This window comes from Galeopterus variegatus, unplaced genomic scaffold, assembly GCF_000696425.1.
Source record: "Galeopterus variegatus unplaced genomic scaffold, G_variegatus-3.0.2 Scaffold2077, whole genome shotgun sequence".
Taxonomy (NCBI): Eukaryota; Metazoa; Chordata; class Mammalia; order Dermoptera; family Cynocephalidae; genus Galeopterus; species Galeopterus variegatus.
Window position 1 is genome coordinate 175,594 of NW_007728188.1, and position 5,026 is coordinate 180,619.

The 5,026-nt window shown below is 40.2% G+C and overlaps 1 protein-coding gene across 2 annotated transcripts in view; it reads left to right on the top strand.

Moving 5' to 3' along the window:
• Nucleotides 1-11: 11 nt before the first annotated feature.
• MYLK4 (myosin light chain kinase family, member 4) overlaps nucleotides 12-5,026 on the top strand; it is a 90,501-nt gene continuing 85,486 nt past the window's right edge. For both annotated transcript variants that reach the window (XM_008580401.1, XM_008580399.1), the window contains exon 1: nucleotides 12-314. The gene's annotated coding sequence lies outside the window, so the exon portion shown is untranslated. The remainder of the gene's footprint in view (nucleotides 315-5,026) is intronic.

Genomic DNA, 5,026 nt, shown 5'->3' on the forward strand with positions numbered 1-5,026 from the left:
GGGGGAGGGGGGAGGGGGGAGGGCCGGAAAGAGCGCAGCTGCTGGAATTTCGTGGACCGCGACGCCCGGGAGGAGCCTTGAGCCACGCGACGGGATTGCGGCGTGGAGAACGGCTTTCCAGGCTCTTCCCTTCCGGGGAGCCTAACGGGCGTGGGGAGCAGCGCGAGGAGGCTGCGGCGGGTTGCTCGTAATGGAAGGGAAATTGGGGGAAAACCCCCACCAGGCTCCAACAGAAGACTGGACAGAGGACCTGAACGACAGAAAAAACAAACAAGTACGCACGAGAAAAACGTTCACCTCAGTAGTGGACACAGGTAAATAAAGGGACCCCCCCAAACCCCTGTCCCCTGTTAGATGTGTTGGCTTTTTAGCCAAGGGCCTTTTCTCTTGTCTGCCATATAATAGTTGCAAATTGAGAACTGACGGCGGCGTTCTGTCTCCATAACAACGAAATGATGGTGGGTAACCATTTAAAATCGCGTTGTAGTAGGGACAAAACATGCCCACCATAATGGGGAAAACATCATTAAAATTTAAGATGGTATTCTGCATCTTTGGATGTATTACTATTTTCTGTGATTTTATTTTCTGCTTTTCTATAAACCTCCCTCTTTAAAAAATGTATCTTAAACATGCATTTTTGGTCATCAGAAGAGGAAAATGAATTGAGGGAGGGTGAAGGCTTTTCTGAAATTTGGCAAAAATGGAGTTTTCATTTAATCTCCTGCACAAGAGCATCTCGTTGAAAGTTATCTAAGAGCAAGCGCGTTAAGGATTTTGTGAGCCTCTTCATATTGAGATGATTTTACGAAAACTAGAGTTAGAGAAAGGATAGTCACACAAAGAAAGGACACAGGACGCATTTTCAAAGTTAAAACTGGCTGTATAGTATGTGTCCCAACCTCCTGCGATTGTACAAGGAGTGAAATCTGAGTTTTTGATGGTCTTGAGTTTTCCTAACTAGAAATCTTAGGCCCCAAAATAAGATTAATAGAAAAGCTAAAGAAACATGAGTTAAGTTAACATATATTTCTTTGACCATCATACAGCTTGAAATTGTGCAAAAAATAGAGGATCATGAGCTTTTATTACAGTTTTTTGTTTGTCTCCCAAAGTGACCACCCCAGGAACATCACAGAAGCAAGTATTTCTTTGAAAAGAGTCTAGAGCTGTCCTCAAAACAAGTTTTGAAGAAAAGTGTTTCTAAATTTGGATATGTAATAGACTACACTGATTTTGAACATTTATAGAAATATGGTGAGGGGTCTTCAAAAAATTTATGAAAAGATTTGTATTATCTTTTAATTCTACTTTTCCACAGACTTTTTGAAGTACTCTTGTATATGGACACATGGTCATCCTTAACCCATGCAAAAAATGTTCGAATAATAACAAAGTAGGCAACTGAAGTTTTTTGAATGTCTTTTTTTTTTTTTTAAATAGCGTACGGCCTAAAATTTCTTTTCTGTAAATAATACATACTCATTGGGTTGGCCAGTTAGCTGAGCTGGATGAGGCACAGTGTTGAAGCACCAAGGTCAAAGGTTTGGATTCCCATACCAGCCAGCTGGCAAAAAAAAAAAAACTTATGGTAAATAAACTCATGGATAATCATTGTTAGTATTGTAGCACCTTTTTAAAGATTACACTGTGTACTTACATATTGATGTGATTCTGTGTCCATCTTTATTGTTACTTAATACATGTTTTCAAAAGTATTTGTTATGAGAAAATAGTATGTAATATGGAGTAAAAATTAAAAGATACAACACATTTGTATTACAATCCTGTTTCCTTTTTATACATGTGCTTTACCCACATGTAGTATATAAATAAGGAAAATAAGAAAAACGAAAAAATACAAAGAATTCTCTATGTTATGTATGTATATTTTACTCCCTCGGCCACGTATGTGAACAGAGTTGAGCCGTTTGGATGTACTATGAGATGAAAATGCCACTGGAGTTAGACTTCAAGAATCTGGGTTTGAGTTGGCCACAGTGTGACCTTGAGCAAGCTACTTAACTTCTCAGACTCAGTTTCCAAATCTAAAAGAGGATTAATTATTCCGACTTCACAGTGTGTCGTGAGAATTAGATGAACTTAGAAATGTGAAAATGTTTCGCACCTGGCACACAGTAGGCCCTCTAGTATTATTTCCTGAATTCCTTCTGTCTGAAATTCAGGGTTTTCTCCACTAGATGGTGATGGTAGATAAATAAGTGAATAAACCATGCCAGTGATGACCTTTCAAAAATCACCCCTCCTCTTATTTTGCTTTGCCAACCAAATTTAAACTTTCTTTTTGAATCAGTTGTAAATACAAATAAATTTAAACTCTATTACAAGGTTACAGGAGATGAAATTAATGTAAACAAAAATTTAGACTTAAGTTTTCTCACTGCTAATTGTTTTCAACTGGCCTTGGTGGTTTACTTTGATCTGTGTAACCATCTTCTTCTCTATCCTCCTTTCTCAGAGTCAGAATGTGGATGACAGATTTAGTGGTGACTCAAATAGACTTCTTGTTCAGTGACTACAGCCAGAGTCTCAGCATGGCTGCAGTGCCCAAGCACAGGTGTACCATAAGCCTTCTAGTATTATCAAATCTGTGGGCATCATCTTGCACCCTCATATTCATACCCAAGGTGTGCTGGACACTTGAATCCAGTTGATCCCACATGACGCTCACCCCTGCCGTCTTTAGTCACCATTCTGAAAGTTAGCCCTGGAGTCATCTGGTTCCTCTCCCCAAACCCAACCTCATGCTCCTTTTTTTCCCTGACTTTCTCCTGCAGCCTCTGGAACTTATGCCACATTTCTCACTAAGTTTACACTAATATATTTTATACATTTTCTTGCTATTATAAGTAGGACCTTTTAATTGCTCTGTTTGTTTACTGGTTTCTTTTAGTATAAAAGAAGTGCCTTGATTTTTATTAGTTTCTTTCATGTTTGGCCTTTTTGTGAACTCTTTATTAGTTTTAAGTGATTTTCTATTGATACTTATAGTATAATAAAGAATATATCTGATCTTTGTCCCTGGGTTCTGGCATAGATTTTCAGAATCCCTTGGGATTTCCTGAGTGATCAGAGTCCTTTTTTATGCTAATGAGGTGACTCCTGTTGGGCCCCTAGGGTTGGAGCTTGGAGCCAGCCAAATCTCTAGGGAGCAGTTGGGGACTGGAACTTAAGTTCAGTCGTGTATCCAGTGACTTAATTAATCATGTCTACATAATGAAAGCCTAATAAGAGCTTCCTGGTTGTAAACTCACTGATGGGCTGGGAGGGTGGTGTGCCTGGATTCCAAGAGGAGAGAGCATGGATGCTCTGTGTCTGGCAGCCTCCGAGGCCTCACCCTGTGTGTCTCCTTTATAATAAAACTTTAGTTAAGTGTAGTGCTTTCAGTGAGTTCTGAGAGTTCTCATGAATTAGCCTGAAGGGTCTTGGGAACCTCTGAATTGTAGCTTTTTGGTCAGAAGTGTGGCTGGTTCCTGAGAGTTGTGGCTGGTATCTGTAGTGGGGGCTATCCTGTGGAGGACTTTGCCTTTAGCCAGTGGGGTCTGGCATTAACTCTGGGTAATTTAATGTCAGAATTGCATTATAAGACACCCAGTGGTGTCCGAATAATACTTTTACCTTTTCCATTCAAATACTAGGTATTGTTCAATTATTGGATAAAGCAGGTCTCTTTATCTTATAAAGAGTAATGTGAAGTGACATTTGACAAAATTGTACTTCGATCACTGATTTTAAAAAACCTCTAGTAAAATAGAAAAAAAATCTCCTTAACACAGTTTTATTTTTTGCATCAAACCAGCAGCCATCACTATGTTTAATAGTGGAAAACACTAAAGATAGTTTTCATAAACTCTTGACCTTTGCATCATCACTGCATGCCATGCATCTCACCATGAGGACCTTCCCAGACCCCCCCAGTGTCTGGGATACTATTTACCTTTCAGCCTAGAGATGTCCTTGTTAGCCTTCCCTGACCATCCAGACTGGTTTGGGGTGTCCTTAGCCATATGCTTATTTGACACCCTGTGCTGTGGATTGATTGAATTGTGTCCCCAAAGTTCATATATTAGAAGCTTAATTCCCACTGTAACTGTTGAGGGTGGGAAATCCTATTATGGTAATTGAAAGTTGGGGCCTTGAAGAGGTGATTAGATTGTAAGACCATGCCATAGTGAACGGATTAAGAATGGTGGTCATGCCCATGGTTCTGAGGGCTTTAAAAAAATAGTACATGAGAGGTTAGTCTCTCTTTGCTCCTCCATTTTCTGCCATGTGAGACACCTGGGTCACTGTTGCCACCACCAAGACCCTCACAACCAGATGGGTTTCCTGGACTTTGGACTTCCTAGCCTCTGAAACTGTAAACAATAAATTTTGTTTTCTTACAAATTACTCAGTTCCATGTGTTTTGTTATAAGCAGCAGAAAGGGATTAATACACCTTGTCTACCCCTTGTAACTGTTACCTTGCTGTATCATAGTTGCTAGTTTCCATGTCTGTTTCCACTCCTCCTGCCAACCTCCATCAGAGGATAGAGATTTTCACCTTGCACCCTCAGTGCCAGGCACTTTGCCTGACATGTAGTGGACACTTGGATGTGCTTTAATAGAATCAGTGAGTGAAACAACCAGACATGCTTAAAATGTAGGCTTAATTCATTTCTCCTAAGGCTTATGTTTGGAGCATTCTGTTTCTTCTGGGGAAACCACCTAAATGGGGCTTTTAGTTATGAAAAATTTAGATGAAAACTTTCTGTTGATTCAGAGATATTTTGAGAACCTTTCCAAAAAGAAAAAAAGAGAGCATTTTGGAACTGAGAATAAAATTGTTATGTAGTGCCGGAGACCAGCTCCAGTCGAGTTGGGGGTCCTTGAAAGAGGGATGAGGAGATGGCGAAAATAAAAAACACAGGCAGAGACCTCGGTTCCTCTGAAGCACGTTCTCAGCCTGCAGGCTGTCAGTGCTGTCGCAGCCAGAGCAGCTAAAGCAGCTGAAGCAGCCTTCA